At 38.2% G+C, this 21,284-nt stretch overlaps 1 protein-coding gene across 13 annotated transcripts in view; it reads right to left on the bottom strand.

Annotated features, from left to right (window-relative positions):
- RALYL (RALY RNA binding protein like) overlaps window positions 1-21,284 on the bottom strand; it is a 711,504-nt gene that overhangs the window by 130,414 nt on the left and 559,806 nt on the right. The gene's annotated exons all lie outside the window — the stretch shown is intronic.

The raw sequence follows: 21,284 nt of genomic DNA, 5'->3' as shown, positions 1-21,284 counted from the left end.
GTTCAACAGAAGAATTCAGGGGAAGATTAAAAATTTTCAAAATGATACAGGATTAAGATTCTGACTGACGTTCTATAAGCCAGATGTTGGCAAACCCTGTTCTACAGGCCAATTCTTGCTCACCACCTGATTTTATATAACCCACAAACGAAGAACTGCTTTTACATTTTGTTTTTATTTGAATATAGTTTACACATAATGTTACATTAGTTTCAGATGTACAACATAGTGATTGACTGAATCTCTATGGTTATGCTATGCTCACAAGTGGCCATTTTTAAACAGTTGAAAAATATCACAGAAGAATAATGTTTTGTGACACGTGAAAATGATATGAAATTCAAATTTCAGAGTCCATAAATGAAGTTTACTGGGACACAATCATGTTTATTCATTTACATATTGTTTCATGCTGCTTTTCTGCTATGGCAGTGAGATGAGTAGTTTTAACAGGGACCGTATGTCCACAATTTGGAAATATTTACTATATGACCTTTACAAAAAACTATGCCAATGGATGACCTATGATGATATTGTTGGAAGGAACTGGAAACAACCTTTCAAAATAGGCACTCTTAATTTGAATACATATCAAGACACTGTTTCAGAATTAGAAATTCAGAATAATTTGAATTCCCTCACTACATCACCAATTCTCTGTACCTACTACAGACAGATCAACTCCCCTACAATGATCTTTTCACATCATCATCTTTCTTGATAATTCTGATACCATAGGATGATGCCCAAACTTTCTGGTGTGTTACTTGAAAGCTGTCCCAAACATGCCTCATGCTAGCTTTCCTTGTTGCTCTTTATCACTTCTCTTACCAACCACATTATTCCAGGAACTTTGTCTATTTATTACCTAAACAAATCTCCTTTGCTTTGGTGTCTCGACGCATTCTATTTCTATACCAAAATACTATTTTTTTCTTCCTTTCCCTATGCATGATCTATTTATCTTATGTGTTTATGTAACTCCTTCACAATGCTAATCCTGACACCTTCATTTTACAGGCACAGTTCTGTCATTAAGCTTCTATTACTTATTATCTCCATTATGATGACATTCTCAGGACAATAGTCCTGGGTTAAATGGCTAGCTTCAAGTTTTAAGACTGGTAAGAATGTTAAACTTGCAAGTCTGCTTAGACAAGAAGCTCCTGGAAGTTCTGTGTTACATCTTCTAATGGCTGGGGGGAGGTGCTGGCTGATACTCTATCAGCCGAACAGAAAAGAAAGATCATTGTCCATTAGTCATCCTAAGCCACTGAAGATGAGCCCCAGGTACCTGTACCCCAAACATTTTCAATGGTGACACAGAGCAGAAAATCTGTGGAGAACCACCATCAGGCAATCCTATCTCATGTCTCATCTTCAAAATGATGACACATTGTAGAGGGAAGTGATAACCGGCCCACATTGAATGATGCTCTGTCATGTAACCAACCATGCCCAGTCATGGATTCATTACATAGACTTAACTTCCCTCGCCTTGAGTTGATTCAGAGATTTTTACATCTTTTTTCATTAATTATGTAGCCAACATCATAGCCAACTCAAGAGGCTGTTATGAAGAATATGAGAATACTTAGAGCAAATAACACAGTTCTTGGTATAGAGTAGACTGTGACGGTTAAGACTATGCCAAAGAGAGGTTGTTAGTTCTAAGGGCAGAAACTGCCTGAATACATGAAAAGCTCACTTTTGCAATTTTAGTCCTGAAAAGTGAAAAAAGTGCAGAAGAAGAAAACTACCAGGAGAAACATCCCTTTGGAGAAAATTGTTTATCAATGTAATCCTTAGAAACAGATGATTACATTGTGATATGCCTAGAGAGAACTTTTTCTGAGGTTTTTTTTTTTAACAAGGTAATTGTTTTGTGAAAAAAAGGATTGATTTTATCATTCCTGAGATTTACTTTTAAAATGAACTGGGTAGAGAATTTAATAATACTTCATTCAGGATCCGCTAGATTGCGGAGTAGAATAAGATAAACAAACCATAGCCTTCAGAAAAATAGGCACAGTAAAGAACTAAAATAGAATGTAAAATGAAGATCAATATTTGGAGCTAATGGATTTATAATGTTTTGTATTTAACAACAAAAATCTAAGCTGTATTTACTAAAGACCAGGCATTATTAAAAAGGCTTTATAAACACTGATTTATTCAAGCATCATGATATCCTCTGAGATAGATCTCATTTTACAGATGAGGAAACTCATACCCAAAAAATGCCAAGTGTCTTGCCTAAGGTCACATAGCTATAAAGTGGCTGAGCTAGAATGTGAATTTAGGCATGCTGTCTCTAAAGTCCACGTGCTCATGTCTTGCCTTGTATATTGCCTTTCATCAGTTTATTTTGTTTTATTTTGTTTCTGTGTGCCTAATGGCACTGTCACATTTCCTTTCTACTGAGAAATCTAATCTGGTCTCGCGTGTAGTCCACATGTTGGATAATCCCAAACTTTTGTCTCTAGTATCACTCTACATATGAAGTGTGGCTGTATCTATCCAACCATATATCTCCAGTTGTAGGTGCCTTCAACTTAACATGTCCCAAACTAAATTCATAGTCTGCCTCCCTCATTCTGTTCTTCTTTATCCCTAACTCAATGGCCCAATCAGCCACTCAGGTGACCAAACTAGCCACTCAGGTGACCATAATATTTCTCTGCGACTTCTTTCCAATGACACTCACTTTCAGTAGATCCTCCTAGTTCTGTTGTTTTCTATTGTCAAAAGTCCTTTTAGTTCTTTACTTACTTCTCAATTCTTATTATTACAATTCAATTGATCATCAACCTATTAGAATAATCTCCTTAATGACCTTCCTTCCTTCATATTTCTTTGAAATAGCCATGTCTACTAGCAGAATCTTCTTTCTAAAATAGCTATCATACAAATATGATCCTGAAATTCCCCTCATTACACATCTCCAAGTGCTTCTAGGAAGTATTTTTTTCATAAAGTACCATAAATCGGTTAGGAGAGCTTCATAACACTTCATCATAACATATGAAACATTCCCAGGGTATTTTCCAAGTTCCCTATTACGACTGTATACTCCTTGAAGGTCGGAACTCACTTTACTTCAAGTACCTAGAATCATGTCTACTTCATTAGGAGGTTGTCAGTAATGATCCTGTCAAATGACCTTCCCCCGTGCCTCACTCCCCTACCGCACTTCCATTATTTATTTATGGAGTAGAGTCCAAACCCTTTAATGTAACTAAAAGTTCATTCACAATCTTGTTCTAGTTCCTTCCCAGCCCTTGTCTTCTACCACTTCAGCCTACAAATTCTATGCTCCAGCCAAGCTGAGCCAACTGCTCACCGTCAGGGTGGCATTCTGCTTTCTCACTCCCTGTGTTTGGGCATATACTGTGTTTTTGCAGAAATGACTTTACCTTGTTTTTATCAAACTAGTGGGTTTTTCATGACTCGAAGGTGACTTACAAGTATGTTCCCCTATGGTATTTATATGATTTTGCAGTGATAATTGCAGCAACACCATTTATGACCTTTGGATCTTTTCTCTTTAGCAATGACAACCTGAGCCTGACCCACATTTAAGATGGATGTTCCAAAAGGCTTAAGGATAAAGATTCTGGAGTCAGAGAGCATGATTCCAGTTCTGACTCTAACATCTTCTGTCTGTGTGGCCTTGAAAAAGTAAGGCATTTTTCTTTGTGCCTCAATTATCTCATCTGCAAAATGGGGTAATAATAGATCTAACTCTTAGGGCTGTTGTGAGAATTGGATAAGTAAATAACTATAGATAACTTAATAAATTAGGTAAGTAAATAAATGGATAAATACTTAATAGATTTCTGCCTTCATTGATATTATTTTTTTATCCATGAGTGCTCTGATTGTTCCTGAATTCATGGCCAGTTAACAGATAAAGGGAGTCCAGGTTGGGGAACAGGTTGGTGTAGCTGTTCTGTAACAATGAACCATGTGAGGCTATGTTGGTGAAGGAATGCAACAGATGGAAATGTATGCCTGGAACTCAGACAAGATATTGGGGCTGGAAATACAGATTTAGGAGTCATGACATCAAAGCAGAGTTAGCATATGCCATCAAAGGAGACAATGGGGGCCCCAGAGAGAGAATGTGTAGAATAGGAAGAAAAAGATCAAGGAGAGATATCTTGGCTTAACTAACAGGCTTCTAGGTGGGTAGATGCAAAATTCAGAAAGGGACATGATGGTGGTCCATGTCATTGTGAGTTAACGTTTAGCTAACCAATTGCCTATTATTTATGGAATAATTTGACAAGTTATTTTACAAATAGCTTAATAGCTTTTTTTGAATTATAGGAATCTTATTTTGATATTTAAAATTTAGTCTGCATTTCATCATTAATCATTTGTAATCTAAACATATCCACATGACATTTTCATCATTCCAAGGCCTTCTGATTTAAACAGGGTCTTTTTTTCAAGGTAAGTGATTAAATGTGAGCAAAAGATGAGGATTTTGATCAGAGCTAAGCACTTGTAAAGTGATTCTTAGACAACTTCCTTTACCGAACATTTTACATACTAAAATATAACACGATTCTATCAGTATTCTTAAAGTTTCATCTATTGCCAGAAAACTAAAAAGCAAATAAAAGTCTTCCTTATGCAATAGGGGCAGGCTATTCATTGGTAATTGCAGGTAAATCCTCTGACATTCAGTAAAAATCAGAATCTGTCTGCAGTACTTACCTTGGCTATTCTCCTCTTCTCAGTTAAAGAGAAAAAAGAAGCAAAAGCAACCAGGGATTACTGTGCTGGCCCACCAGGGCCTCGATGCCTAGAAGCTCTTGCCTGGAAAGCAAGAGGCTTGTTAGGAAGAGCACATGATGTTGGTGAATGGCACGGGAGAAAGCACTGGCCTGCACAGGTACCAACCTCCTTGCCTCCATCTGCCCAAGGAAGTCTGAGTACGATTCATCAGTTGCATCTTCGGTTGAACAAGAGCCCAAGATATTTTTGGCACTCACAGTGCATCGACCATAGTCCTTTCCCAGGTGTGGCTTCTACAAGGGTGTAGTATTATTACAGATACACAAGGATTACCCCAAGTATAGCCTTTTATGGTGTCCTGTCAACCACATGGAGAAATTTGTGGCAAAGCAGGGCTCTGGATGAGACTGTGATGGGACAGTCTGAGATAGCTAAGAGTGGAAGCAATCATTTCCTTAAAAGCTTGTAAGCTCTTAAGCTGAGAGTTCAAATAGATCTTCATTTTTGTGTCAGTTCTGACTAACTGATGGTGGCTGCTGGGAAGAAAGTGTTGATAAGAATTCTAAAACCTATTCAGGCCTCAGGGTGTAAGATGGTTGTAATTAACCTATGTCCACCACAGAAATATAAAAGGAAAGAAGAATGTTGTACAAATATGTATTTACCAACTCTGTGCTAATAGCAGGTACAGAAATTTGCTCAAAGTTATGAAAGGAATAAAGAGGTACAAAGTCTGCAGCAGAACCCAGATTTCCAGATATATAGTCCATATGCCAATGTGTGCAAATAATCATGTACACTTAATGCCTTATATATGATAATAGCCAGGACTTTTAACTTTTTCATGCTATTTTAAGCATTTAAACACATTTAATCTTCATAAGTTCCCTGTGAAGTTGGTACAATTATCTTCTCTATTTTATACATAGGAAATTGAGGCAGAGAGGGATTGAGTAACTTCCCCAAGATCTTAAAAAGCTAAAGAAGTCATACAGCAGGATGACAATTCAGGCAGTCTGATGACCTTATAGTATATTTGTATCACTTTCTAGTGTATCATTTGTTGGCCATTAGAAGAGCGTCAAATTCACCTCAAAGCCGCGGAAAGCCAGGCTTCTTCACTCCTATTGTGAGATCTGTCTACAACGGATTCCATTTCTCTGGAGTAAAACGTAGCTTTCCTCTCAATTTCCTGTGATACCTTTTTGCAAGGGCTTTCATGCTCCATGGAAATTTCTGCTTAAAGCTATCATCAGACCTCTTGGTAAGTCCCATTTGCAGTTACCACCATCTGTGCTCCTAACTCCAGGGACAGCTTAATGGATGGCTGTGGGATCAACCAAGAATCTCAGTGGCAGTTTGGGCACTCACAATCATGACTTTTGCCACATTGGAAATTGAGGCTGCAGGGCTCATCTCCCTCGCACAGACCGTAATGTATCTTCACAACTCTGTCAGGAGGATTGAGCTGCAGTGAGAGGAAGGGACATGAAGTATAAAGACGAACCTCATGGCCAGAAAGATTATTGACCATTGGCAGATTCTCCCGGGAGACTGGAAGCACTTACTTCGATTGCCCTGGGGGTAAGGCTGGGGGTGGGAGGAGCAGATATTTGGCCAAGGCAGAGTATAGAGTCTCATCCTCGCTCCACTCTGACTCCAGAATTAATGTCCCCACACCTCACATGGGAAAGGAGTACACACAACTGTGTGGATCTTTCCATTCAAATATGAAAAATAATTTTCTGAAAAGAGATAGTTTCAAACTCCATTATTTTCATGTTGGAGGATTTGCTCATCTCCGTTCCAAACCTGTGTAATGAAAGGAAGGAGATTTAAGAAAAAACTAGCGAGTGGCTGCTCATCTGTCTCTTTCAATTGTTTTATTTAGCTACTTGCTAATAACTGTTAAATCCTACAGAGACACAGCGCGTCTGCCGAGAGCACAGACTGGGAAAGCAGGTGATCAGTCACCGAGTCATCCAGTTTCAAATCTCAATCCTCAGTCCTGCTTTTTGCAGCATCATGATGTCATTTATCTTTTTTCCTCCATTTGAAAGAAGAGATCAGACACAAGACAGTGCTGCACAGTCTTTCGATGCCAGTCCTATTAAGTTGTGCACAGTGTGAATGGCGCTGAGGACATAAGCACGTATGCACAGGCCAGCCCCGGTAGGCGGAGAGGAGCAGTTGGCTTTCGTCTTCACGTGCCTGCCTCCGCCCTCCATCCAGGCCACACGCTGCATCTGGGCCCCACACTCTCACACTCACTCGGTTCCCGGGGGTAGCCTCATCCCCTCCCCTGCCTTCTCTTAGTGAAATGCTGGAAGCTCATTCAACCCAAGCGGTCGCTGAAGTCGGATACGGGCTGGGGGAACAGCAGTTCATCTGTGCGTTTTGTTTAACTGCCTTGCTGCCCTCTTCCCCGTGACGAATTTGTCTGGCAGATTAACCTCCTGTCGGGTAACCTCCACCTCTCTCAGATCCGGAATTTTCCCCCCTCAGGTCTTTGAAAACATTAAATCCTGGCACCAAATGTCAGGATTTAATGACCTCAACTGCCACATGCCGACCAAATTGTGGGATGCCCATCACCTGCCTGGAGTACTCGATACGACCTCCTCTGGGACGCTGCTGAAAGTTCTACCTGACCAGCAAGGCTGCACCTCGGCTTCACGTGAGCGTCTCCCTCTAACCCTGCAGCGAGAGCTATTTCACCAGAGCTTGGGTTTATAATCCCAGGTGCCATCCATTTCTGCTCCCTGAGTGAACTAAGCAGGATTGAGCCAGGATCCTGAGTCTGGTGGATACAGTCTTGTTGAAGTCCCCAGCAGTCTCCACAGTGCTGAGACTGGTGGTAAGTCACTAGTTAACCAGGAACTTTGAAGAACACTTCCCCCAACTGATCACATCTTTCCGAAAACATTTTTATCACTGAGTTTCATACCACTTAGTCTACCTCATTAGTTGTTTCTTTTGAGTCCCCTTTGCTAGATCTTGACTTCAACTATTGGTGTGTTCTTGAGCTCAGTCCTTGGAATTCTTCTCTCTTCTACCTTTAATTACCCCTGTGGTGTTTGGTGTCATCCAGGCTCATGGTTTTGGATATCGTCTACATAGTGATGACTCACAAATGTGCCCATCCAGTTTGGACCTCTCCCTGAACTCTGGATTAGGTATTTGACTGTCCACTTGACATTTTCACTTAGATATCTCCACTTTAACAAAAACCAAACTCCTAATCTCTACAGCGCGCCTTGGCCAATCCAATCTCTGCCATGAGTATTGCTCATCTCACTTAACTGCAGCTTTGTATGTTCAGCTGCTCAGTCCAGAAACCTTAGAGATTTCCATGGGAGCTAGTCTGCTCATTATCAATTCCTTCCTTCCACCCATTAAGATCTGGAGTCTCTGTCGCTCATCTTGTATATGAACTGGCCTTATTCCTTGCTCTCATAAGTATAACGTGGCAGATGTGACACTGCAGAATTTTCAGCCTAGATTGTAAGAGGACAGGCAGCTTCTTCCTCCTTCTTGAACTTGGTCACTATGAAAAACTGATTAGTCTGAGACCACTGACTGCATGGATAGACCACATGGAGAAAGATGTTCAGGCATCAGGGTTGTTCTAGCCAGTCCCAGCTGAAGTGCCAGATACAGAAGCACAGAAGCCATTTGGACACCACAAAGAGCAGACCCGCTCAACCAAACCCACCCCAGATTGCTGAATACAACAAATAATATGTTTTTTAAGCCAGTACATGTTATCTAGCAGTAGATAATAATATCCTTGACTGCTCTTTCTCTCACAGTCCACGTTCAGTTTGTAATTTTGTTGGCTCTACTTTCAAAATATATCCATGACATAACCACTCTTTTCATCTCAGCTCTTACCACTTTGTTTGAGTCATAATCTTTTGCCTGTTTTCCCATGTCCCTCCCCTGCTCTTTCATAACCTATTCTCAACATAAAGCTAAAGTGACTATTCAGAATTTAAGTGTTGTCATGGTACTACTTCGTCTAAAGTCTTCCCAAGGCTCTCGGTTTCACTCTGAGTGAAAGCCAAAGTGCTTCAGTGGTCTGCAAGGCTTTGCAAGATTTGGCACCCTCATTGCATCTCTCTGACTTGGCCTCTCACCTCCTCCCAGCCCTCCACTTTGCTTGATTCTACTCCAGAAACATCAGCCTTCTTGCTTTTTATTAACACCGGGGTGTGCTTCTGCTTTAAGGATTTTATGCTGCTAGTCCCTCCACCCAGGTGAAACTTTTCCCCAGGTGAAACTTACTTGTTCATCACCTCCTTCAAGTCTTAGCTCGAATATCACCTTCTCAGCTAGGTCTTCACTCTCCACCTACTCAAGGTTGCATCTCTTCTCACCTTCCCACTCTCTATCCCTCTTGTCCCTTTTTACTTTTTCTATAACACCTCTTGCCTTCTAATGTATGCTTAATTTAATTATTTATTTTTATTTATTAACATTTACCTCATGCCTGAAGGCGAGGTCAAGAATTTTTGTCCATTTTGTTAACTAATGCATCCTCAGTGCCCAGAACAATGTCCTAGAGGTGCTTAATAATTGATAACAACAGAATTAGTGATTCTGTGTTTCCTTCTCCTCCACTAGATCCACTGAGAATCTCTAATATAGGCTGAATTTGGTAAATCCGTGAGCCAGGTCTGTTAATAGAGGCTTAGAGATAAGTTATTCTTTCAGGCTCGAGATGGTGTGGTTCATTTAAAATTGCTGAGATGACAGATTCTTCTCCAAGTCTCTAGCATTCCTCAGAAGACTCTCAGGGATGACCCCATGTGAAGTCCTTCATTTCTCTTTACCAATTCGTGTTGTCTCTAAACATTGTCTTATAACTGCTTGCCCGCATTATGCTTCATGTACGCATAAAGCTGTTCTTTCTTGCTTTTTGTTTCTTCAGCATTACATTTAAAAAAAATAATGTATTTGATTTTTCAGTTAAAATGGATGCCTAATATTACTTATTTCTTTCATAATATCTTTATGTTTTTTCATGCCAAGAGTTTCAACTTTTTTGATACTCAATTTAGTCTATATTTTCACATGCTGATTATATAATTTTTCTTCCCAAACAATTTAAACATTAGATTTACTCTCTTGAGTTTAGGTTATAAGGAGTAAAAAAAAAAAAAAAAAGAGAGAGAGAGAGAAAAAGACGATCTTCAGGAAATCAAGAAATTAGAAGTTACCATTTGGCTTCAATTCTACCAGAATTCTCACGATATCACAGTAATGTGTACACCCTGACGCTGTGGATAGTTTCATTAAGGTTGCTAAGCAATCCAACTTCAAATGCTATTTCGCACATGATTTTCTGTGACTTGTGGGTCATGCTCTATTTCTTTTCCCTTTCTTCATAAATACGCTCTGATATGTTTACTGTACTTGGACTCATTACCACTGGTTCTCCTGTATTGATTGATTCTCTCCGTTAAGAGTTTGGAACACAGAACCTATCCCCTCTTTCGCTGCCATGTCCCATGCTCTGTATACTAAGGACATAACCTGGGCTTTATTCCAAACTATTCTGTTACTATTTGTAGCTCACGTATGCTATGCCCTTCCAAAGCATCAACAGCAGCAAAACGACTGGATTACAGCTTTAAATACAAAGAGGGACAGTTATTGTCAGACAAATGCAATTGTCTTACTCCTGGTTCACTAATCTGTAGTCAGAAGAACTGCCATTACTACACATTCCTGATTACTTATTTTATTGCATCACTGAAGGGCTCATAAATTTTGACTTTTCATTTTTGAAGATTAGGTGACTTCAGCTGCTCTCCCCTGCACCCCGCTCCTCACTGTCCCCTCTGCACACGGAGCTCCTAATCCCATCCTGGCATTGACTGACTGACAGGCCACTTCCAGCAGTTAGCCCTGGCAGTCAACTGCTTCACCACACAAGGCTATTGGCCTGCCCTGAATATTAATGAAGTTGCCCCTTTTAGAACACTAACTTTTCAAATAACCGCGGTAACTAAAGAAGTGTCGTTCCAAAGATGAAGGGCTGTATCTATTGAATTGATTTTGCACAACACTAAACACAAAAAATCCTCACTGTTGCCTGTTGTGAGTCCTTTTGTGTGATGTTTATCATCCACCACTGGAAAAATCTGCCTTTTAAATCTCTCTCCATCTCTCTCCCTCTCTTTCCCTTTGGTTATAAATTGCTCATTAAAGAAAATTTGCATAGGTCTTAAATTTACAAGAAAAATATCACCCATATCTTCAGTGTCCAAAGAATTACAGCTAATATTTTGATCTCTATTTTTTTCTCTGCATATATTTATTTCATTTGTTAAATAGTTTTGGTTGTGTGTATGATGTTTATATAATTATATGCTGTCATATATACTGTTTATCTAATTTTGTTTCTTTGTTTACTCAAACCTTAAAGTTTTTCCATGCCATTATGAACACTTCACAAACATTGCATCTAATAATGTGCCCATACCCATTATTGCATAATATTTTGGCTGGATCAAATTGTTCAATGTTTTAAATAACACTCAAAGAATATCTTAAGAATAATTTCATATATTTTTACATTGTTTAAATATTCAGAATTATTTTCTTAGACACACTTTTGGAAATGGAATTGTTTAGTCAAAAGATATGACTATTTTAAGATACTGGATAGAGTTTGAAAGAAAAATAGGAATAAACTTGATAATAAAGCACCTTTGCCTTTCTTTTGTTTTTGATTAGAAAATAAACAGCAGAATACCAGAGTGTTAGAAATAGGAACGAAGTAAAAAATGGCTCAACTCAATTCCTTCATGTTTTAAGAGAGCTGAACTTAAAAGAGGTTGTATTGCTTATAATCACCTAGCTGGCATGTGCAGGTAGTACCAGATACATGATGTGGTTGTAGGTTTCCTAAATTCCAATCCAGTGCTTCTTCTAATGACTACAGATAGCTTTTTAGGACTGAGTGATTCTGACACATAAGCAGAAATTTTGCCAGAGAGAAGATATTTCAAACAAATATGAAAGGATAAACTATATAACATCTCAGTTTCATTTGCAATGTAATATGCTTAACTCAAAACAAGCTTCTTGTCCTTTTATGCCACCAACCAGTAAACATAAATGAAATACACATCACTGCTTGGGTTTGGAAGAAGATTCACTAGTACTCTGAGTATTCTGCTATTTAACAATACCGATAAGGTTGAATTATCAATCATGCTATCATTCCACTAGAAAGAAATTTTGAAAGTTTAATAGAGTTAATTTCCAAAAGAACAAATTTTGGTGAGAAACATTCATCATACATGGCTGATTAATAATCTAGTGAGACTATGCTGTCTTTTTTGCCCTCATCTTTCTAGACATCAAAAAAAGAGGCATTTCAAGCTTTACTTTTAGCACTTACAACTCAATTGGAAGAATTATTCTTGCATTTAGTTTATATAATTTTTATAAGAAATTTGTGGACCGTTTTCTAATTAATATATTTAAAGCCAACCAAAGCTAACAAACTTCACTTTTTTACTGTGCAAACTTGCTCATGAGTAAAATCTCAAAAAATCTTTCTATAGCTCAACATTTTTCATTAGTTTATAATTTGTGGTAAGTTTTTTTCAAACTTTAATTGACCAGGAGAAAATACATTTTTATAAAGACAACAAAATCAGATACTTTTTTTTCAAAATTAGATACTTCTATAAAATACTTATATGTGATTTAAAAATCATTCACATTGTAAAAGTGAGAATAAATGACAGACGAAAAAAGCTGTTTGGCTTCTCATTAATCCAATTATATCCATCTAGATTGTAGATATTCATTTCACCTTTTCTCCTCTCCCCATTTTTTTTTGTACTCAGACATTCCTCTACCTCACGACACTTCTCTTATTACTTTTTTTTTAAATTAGAAGATAAGCAGTTGGTATGGTCACAAAGCATCCTTGTACGTGTGCTGGGAATGTTATAGTAAGAGCTGGGACTTCAGAGGAGCAATCAGTGAGGTGGTACAAACTGCCCAGGAAGGGACATCATATAAGGAACTTCCCATCAGGTTTACACAAGCAACTCTGTAAATTATCCCTCTCAATTGTACTTTAAGAAAAATGAAAAAATGGGACAACACCCTAGGAATTTAAAACTCCCTCCTGAAAATTAGGAAAACTATTTCCCCTCCCTCCTTTTCCCTTGATCATTTACACAAGAAAATTTGTCATTGTAGACTTTCTTCCTTCTTTGAAATGTACATAAATCTCTTTAAAAACTAGGTAGGTCTTTATGACCTAGGTGTGTCTTTTTTTGAGGACGTGGGAGCCATGTTTTGAGATGTTTTGAGGACATCTCTGAAATGTAAGCATCAAAGGAGACAGCACCCCTATCTCCCAGTTTCTGTGGGAGGGGAGGAGTCTAACTTAGGTGTTGCCGGTTGCTAAACTACTTGCCATAACGATACGAGAAGCTTAATTTTCATCTGGACAAAGCCAACTGCCAATTAGTTAACACAGATGGTCACCCCAATTACCAGGTGAATTTGTAATGAACTATGCCTGACAAATGGTGTTTTCAAGTCCTCTTACTTGAGGATTAGTTCTTGTTTTTCTTGAGAACATACATAACTGGGTTATAAATCTGCTTTGCTATATTAAAGGGTGAGATTTCTTTCTGTCTTTGTGAACTCTCAGCAGATTACCAGTGATGTGCACCACATTCTGGATGTTTATTCAATAAGAAAGGTGTTTTCCTTCTTTACAACCTTAGTGGAAAGCATTTCTGGGCTGGGAAAAGATCTTGGTTTTCATCATATTAATAACAGTGTAAAGAGAGGGTACCACTCCCACACTAAAGATTTTTTGGTCTTTAATTTTATTTGTTTAAAAGTAGGACTTTAGACACATTTCAATTTCTTTCATGATCCTTCCATGTAGTCTTGTAAGAAAGGAAACACATCCTGGAATTTTGAACTTAATGTGCAGATTGAGAAGACAGATGAGATATGAGCCCTTGGTGGACAAAAAAAAAAAAAGGAATGAAATAACTCTTTGAAATGAAAAACAACCAACTTAAATTAGCTTAGGTTGGAAGCTCAGGGCCTGAAGTTCTCTACCAAGACTATTCTAAAAAACAGGTCACTAGATCTAAAGATAATGACCAAGTAGATAAAATGATGAAAACAAATGAAATCAACACTGACAGTGGAGACACTCCATCTTGTGAACAAGAAGGACATTGTCTTTTGGAAGATAAAAATCCAGAAAGCACCTTCCTCCCAGGCAGGGAGCACTTACACATTGACCCAGCAATGTGAGATGACCATCATCCTCCTACGCTTCGTGGGGACTTGTGGTGTTTCTGTTGGGGCTCTAACCTTAATACCCCATCATGCAACGCAAGAAGAACAAAAACATAGTGAGACACAAAGAGCATATAGCATAAAAGGCCATAACACTTGAGTCCTGCTGATAAGGACGCTTTGGTTCAACAGAAAACCCTGTTTTCACAAATGAAAGAAAGCAACTATTTCAGGACAGGCTGCAGCTTCTAAAGTACAGTAAAGTTGCCAGCTAGAAGGAAAGAGTTACATGTCTTCATCTGCACCTGCCAGCTGTGAGGAAGAGGTGAAATTTCAGCCCCTTCTGTCCCATGCTAGGTTTACCAATCCTTTTCAATTTCTCCCCATCCTAGGGGAGGATTAATTAACAGGTCAAGAGGCCCCTGTGTAGGAGGTCATAAACAACCAAGCATGGTCTTTTTCTTCCAGTCCTTGGTGATGGGTAGATAAGCCAACCAAGGGGCTCAGCCCACTCTTGCTTTCTGTCTCCTCCTCCCATGCAGCTAATATGGGTAATTTTATTTTATTTTATTTTATTTTATTTTTTTTATTTTTTTTTTAAGATTTTATTTGTTTATTCAACAGAGATAAAGACAGCCAGCGAGAGAGGGAACACAAGCAGGGGGAGTGGGAGAGGAAGAAGCAGGCCCATAGCAGAAGAGCCTGATGTGGGGCTCGATCCCATAACGCCGGGATCACGCCCTGAGCCGAAGGCAGGTGCTTAACCGCTGTGCCACCCAGGCGCCCCTAATATGGGTAATTTTAATCTGGGCTGCTCTGGAGATCCAGCTTTCTTGAAATGTCACTCTTTTTTAGTTTTACGCAATTTGTCATAAGGTGATAAACTGTCTTGGGAGAAGCAGAGAAAAGTCTGTGTGGTTTGCTCTTGGTTTTTACTGAGAGACTCCATAAGGAAAGTTCCATTAGTTTAAAAATATTTTGTGTGCATGAGTGTGTGTGTGTGTTTATTACATACCTAGTACTGTGAAGGTACTATTTACCATGCTGTTTAGATATTTTTATATGTGTTAAGTTTCTCTGAGAAGAGAGAGTTAGGGAAAAATAGTTTCTTTTCTTTTTTTTTTAAGATTTTATTTATTTATTTGAGAGAGAGAGAAAGCATGAGTAGGGGGAGGGGCAGAGGGAGAGGAACAAGCAGACTCTCCACTGAGCAGGGAGCTTGACTTGGGGCTCAATTCGAGGACCCTGAGATCATGACCTGAGCCAAAGACAGACACTTAACTGACTGAGCCACCCAGGCACTCTAGCGAAAAATAGTTTCAAACTGGAGTACTTGCTTTTAATAGATGGTTACATACATTACCATGCATCCCCTTTTTGCCTTGACTGCTGGGAATCTCATAGTTAAGTTTGATGCTTACTTCTTATTATTGCATAAGTTTTCTAAGTATAATTTGCTTGATCCTATCTGCCACACCCCACCCCTAACTCCCACCTAATTAGTGATCCTTACTATTTAAATCTTTTTAAAATTGTTTGCATGGTTTTGCTTCCTTTGATTTTATCATAAATCACCTCAAATCAAACAAATAGAACTGTACTCTTTCAAAAAGCCTTAGAGATGGATTCTCTGCTTTAAGAAACTGTACCATCCAGTCTCCCTTTACTGATACCACGTTTCTTTCCACATGCAAGAAGATATTTATTCCTGGATATTTATGCATCAAAAACATCACAGAAGACTGCAAATAGGCCATTCCCTAACCCAACAGAGAACTGCCTGTAGCGGAACTATTTTAATGGGGATGGTGTCAGCATTTCTCCAAACATTTTAAATTAAAAGGTTTATAAATTACATTTGTTTAGTGTCAAAATATGAGGGACATACTCTAAGTAAATGCAATTTTCCCCCCAAAATATCTTTTTATTAGGCAGCTATAGAAAATATTAACCTGTTTGGCTGACTGTACGAATTTTAGCCACATTATTGTAGCTCAAGGCTCATTTAAAATAACTTCCTAAAATACCTTATTATAGACCTTTTTCTTTGAATCATCATAATAATGAGAATAACTACAATTTATAGAGCATCCATAACAGTTCCAGACTCCTTAAATATATCGCCTTTCAAGAAACTTTTATGCTTCCTTCAAGCAGCTGAAGAAGCTAATGAGTAAGAGATGGAGTTCAAGTCATTGATTACGCTAAGCCAATTTGAGAAGGCAGCCCTGTCTGACACTCTTTCCACCAAACATACTTACATAAAACATTTGCACAATTTTAAACCATCCTCAAAGTGTGTGCTTGGGACCTTTTTCTGGTTCAACAGCATTTCATGTTCGCTTGAGAAGTGAATTAAAGAGAAGTCACCCTCAATTACCCAGATGTATGGATATTCAGCTTGGAATTTTAGAAGTGGACTTTTTTCTTTTTTTGTATTTTCTCTTGTGGATATTGGCGACCACATTTTTGCATGCTAGCAATTTGCCCAAGATTGAATTAGGAGCTAAAAGAGACTGTGATTGCTACATAGACCCAGCAACAACTTACTTTCAAATTGAAACTTGTAGACGTGTCAGTACTGGGGCTTGTGCCCATTCCAGAACGACAGGGTGCAGCAGCACAGGGGGTGGGAGTAACAGTTCCCCGCCCATCTCACATTCCACTTAAAAACCACAGAGTCCGTTCTCAGGTGGCTTTCTGAGCGGGCCCACCTGACTAGGTAAGTGAAATGGAAGCCTTTACTAGTGCAAAGGGAGCACTGACACTGGATGTACTAAGCTTCTGAAAATGAAAATATATATCTATTATCCTTGACATTATAAAAGGAGACAGAAAATAAATAAAATAATCAATAGCTAATTGGTAAACATTCCTCAGCAAACAAAGCAAATCAGTGAAGAAGAGATGTCCAGTATGCTTTTCCTCCATATTGATTTTTGTTATTTAGCGTTAGCTGAAATTAACCTCTATTGCTTTTGCTTTAATTGTCAAGGTCCTAAGGAACATTTTGGGCACTTGAGGGTGCCTTGATGTGCCAGAGTCACCATGAAGGATGATAACACAAGTAGTAAACGAATCACCAGAGATATTTTGCTGCAGAGTCATTTTACTTGGTCCAGGCTCTGAAAGTGTTTTGCTGTTTGAAGTTCCTATAATACAACCTGCCTTCATGGTTATCACCATTAATTGTGGCGATCTTAAGACAGTGATGATTACAGGTCATCCGGGGACAACCTTGAGGAGCCTTAAAGATACTTGTAGTGACAATCCTGATTTCCACGGTCATCTCTGTGAGGTGGGAAGGTTGCTATAAAAGGCAGTGTTCTAACCATATGTGGCATAAAGCCATATTTGGGAATGATACCTAGTAATATCCATGCAATGAGTGGAACAAAGTTTCGTTTCACGTCTTACTGCATTGTGCTCCCTGTGACTGGGAGGGCTGCCTCCAGGTGAGGGAAAACCTGTACTTGGTCAGCTCTGATAAATAGTATTTTTGTTCTCTGATTGTCAGCTGTACTCACATCAGAGAGGAAAGATCTGTCTCCTTTACAAGCAGAAACAAAGCCATCATACAATTATTCTCATTTAGCTATTATTTAACATTAATTGGAACTTGGCATGCTGGGAAACTCACTTCCTGGGGGAGAATTTTATTTTAGAGCCGCATAGACACTGTGTGATGCACACAGCACATTTGAAGCAGCAATTTATTAAAAGTTACAATATTTTCCCTAGAGAATTGATTTGCTATTCACCATTAGGACTAGGTCCAATATTTATGGAATGTTCACAAATGATTAATTATGTTTCATTTACAAATAGCCTCTAATGGGAGACATTTTTATCACAAGTGCTATTCTAATGAATTGTCTGTCCTTATGAATTCATGTCTAAGACTGAAATAATTTCTTCTGCCTCCTTTCCCCAACCATGTACTTGAGCCTGCTGTCGCTTATCATGTCTTTCCTATTTCTTCTAACAGACTCATGTGATCATCCCCTCAGTTACCTAAGCTGGAAACCTTGGACATATCTGTGACTCTCACTCATCCTTCCATTCCATTTCCAATTGCTTACCATATTTAAATTGGCTCCTTGTTGCCTGGAGAATAAAAGCCTAATCTCCGTAATCTGATAAGCAGGCATATTAAAATCCTGATAGCCTGAACCACCATACCATTCCAGGTATCTGTTCTTCACCAAGTGAACTACACTAGTTCTCACCATGATATACTCTTCTTTACTTCTGTGCCTAGGACCCTGTTCACATTTTCTTTGCCCAGCATGCCCTTCTTTCTGTCTACTGAGTGAATGCCTGCCTGTTCGGAAGTCCGCTCAAGTGTCACCCAGACTTTTCATTCCCCTCCCCCTTGGCAGAATCAGTAACTCTTTCATTTATTTTCTTATAGAACTGAATGTATACTTTATTTATGTTCCTTATTTATATGTACATCTAACTCATGTATAACAGTAAATATTTTAAAGCTTTGGTATGTTTTTAAAATTTTTGGTGTCTTCCACGTACACCATGTTAATTTAGCACGTGATAAATGCTTGGTGAACGTCCTTGGCTAAACTGAAATCCTGTTAAAAGAAGTAACAGAGCAAAATAATGCCTCAGTGTGTATTCCATGTAAATACCATTTTGTGGTTGATGATGGGATGAAATGGATACAGGTGAAGGAGAAAGTCTGATTGCACATCACACACATCCCCAGCAGAGTAAATAGATATAGAGACATAGAGCTTAGAGCACAAAGGTGTATCAGAGGTTACCAGTAACCAGAAAAATAATTTACTTTTATTTCGTTTGCTCTTTCCTTGCCCTGTAGCCTTGGCATTTTCCATGTCATTTGCCTTGAAAAGCAGCTACCACGGTGTCTAAACCATAGTAGACACACAATAAACATGTCTTGTATGAATGAATGAATGAATGAATGAATGAATGAATGAATAAATGAATGGAGAAATGAAATTATTCCAGCTCTTTCATTTCACAGATAAGGAAAACAGACCCAAGATACAAAGAATAGGAAAGCAGAAACAACCTCTTTTCAAGCTGCTACCATATGACCTACGCTAAGGTGTGTGCTTTTGCCTCCATTATTTAATTTTATCCTATGAAGGAAATTATACAACCATTATGTGAGATAAAGAACTTGAAGCTCACAAACTGTGTGCCCTATGATCACAGAAATCGGTTGTAACTCTTGTTCTTATGCTATGCCTAGTGTAGAGTCTTTCCTTTGCCACCTGCTTGCATGATATTCATGGATAGAAATATAACTAATTATTGGTTTTGGTGGGCAGGAATCCCTGCTTTTTATAATTTGTATTGTTTAGATAGTAGCAAGTGAGTAAATACGGGGAGCTGGAATCTAGTGGCAGGAGCACTAGTAGTGAAGGCTGAATACCAGAGTTCAGTTTCCAATCTTGTTACCTTAGTGGGGGTGAGTCCTTTACTGTCTTGGAAACGTAGTTTTCTCATTTATAATGCAAGGCACATAATACCAACCTCGTGGGGTTCTGTGGTGAACAGATGAACAGTGACTATGAAAGCACAGTTTGCCCACATAAAAAGAAGGTATTACTATTATGAAGCTTATGTAAGAATGAGAAAGTGTGTATAAAAAGGCTTTTTCAGCTGCACATTCTCTCTCTTTTGTTCCCTTTGTTACTGCTTTGTAATTTCACGACATCCTAGCCTTTGTTTGTGTAAACAGATGAGAACAGGATAAGTAAGCATTTCTCCACTAATGTGATTTGTATACAATATATCAGATTAAATGAGCTTCTGCTTCTGATTTGTTTGAATTCACAATTCAACATAATTTAGTAATAGAGAAATAATAGTTAAAAAGACATCTGTTTCTTGTCATAAGCTTCTATTTTCATAAGAAAATCTAAACAGTCTGAGAACAGGGAAAATATGAAAACTAACATTATTGCATCACGGTAACTCTTTGATGAGAAAAAAAAGCCACTGACTGTTTTGTTAATTATTGAAAATTCAACTTTTCAAATGTTCTGTATTAGCATCACTTCTATGCATACATTTAAAAATGAATCTGATCAAAAAATAACTTGCATTTTTCAGTTTTATTAATATTATTCTTTACCTCAAACAAGGCACAGAAAGTATCACTTGCCTTTGGTTGGTAACTTTATTTCTGACCTTACATACCAATATTGCCTTATGATCCTCTATCAAATTTGTAAAGACCTGCATCTTTCCATTTTTATATAAATTTTTAAGTTAAAATTAAATAAATCCACACAATCAAAATAATAAAAGCAATTAAGACATATTTTTAATATATCCTTTAGGAGCTCTGATGGTCATACATTAGAGAGTACTGGGGTGTTGGGAAAAAATAGGACCTTGAAACTCATCTAATTCTTACCCTTTTATTTCATAGTTTGGGAAATGAGACTGTGAGTGGCTGAAAAAAAGAGATATGCTAGTTCTCAAGAACAAAGACAAAAAAACAGCTCCAGGCTATTTTTGAGTGCTCTTCTTACTGTACTAGATCAGAATATAATCAATTTCTACAAGTATAACTCAATTTTCTTTTATCCAAATAATATCAGGGAAAAAGGGGGGCCTTGTTCAACACTTACATTAGCTCCTTGGATGTGGACACTGATAGAATGAAGATACGTATCTGGGAAAAGACTAAATAAACTGGATGATAGGAGACCTCAATAGCTTGGAATAATTGGCTAAATCTAACAAAAGGGGATTTAACAGAGAGAGAAATACAAAATCCACACTTAACAATACAAACACCAATGGCAAAAGTTCATCAAACAGCAGAATATTTTTTGTCAAAAGTGGCTGTTTTCAAAGAACTTAAAGTTCAATGAGTTTCCTCTTATCTTCTTCCCAAAACGAATTGAATTTTACCTAACGTGATAGAAGTTTACCCAGAACAATAAAGAGGCTCAATACCATCTACTTATCCACCTACACTTGAAATTATGGGTGTGGACACAGATAAACTGGGGCATGTAGAGGGGAAAGACCAGAATGTTAAGTTGATTCAGACCCAAGTATATTAGGAAAAGTTAAAGGTACTTAAGTATGTCTCTCTGGAGAAGGGAAGGACTGCATTTACTGTTTTAGAGAAATAGGGGTGAGATGAACATGTAGTTCGTGACAAAAAAGGCTGAATGATCAGGTGGAAAGAATACAAGATATAACATCAGAAAGCATGAGTCTGAATTTTGGTGCCA

The sequence above is a fragment of the Ailuropoda melanoleuca genome, chromosome 9 (genome assembly GCF_002007445.2).
Source record: "Ailuropoda melanoleuca isolate Jingjing chromosome 9, ASM200744v2, whole genome shotgun sequence".
Taxonomy (NCBI): domain Eukaryota; kingdom Metazoa; phylum Chordata; class Mammalia; order Carnivora; family Ursidae; genus Ailuropoda; species Ailuropoda melanoleuca.
Note: the sequence above shows the minus strand (reverse complement) of the source record. Positions and strands in the feature narration are given on the sequence as shown.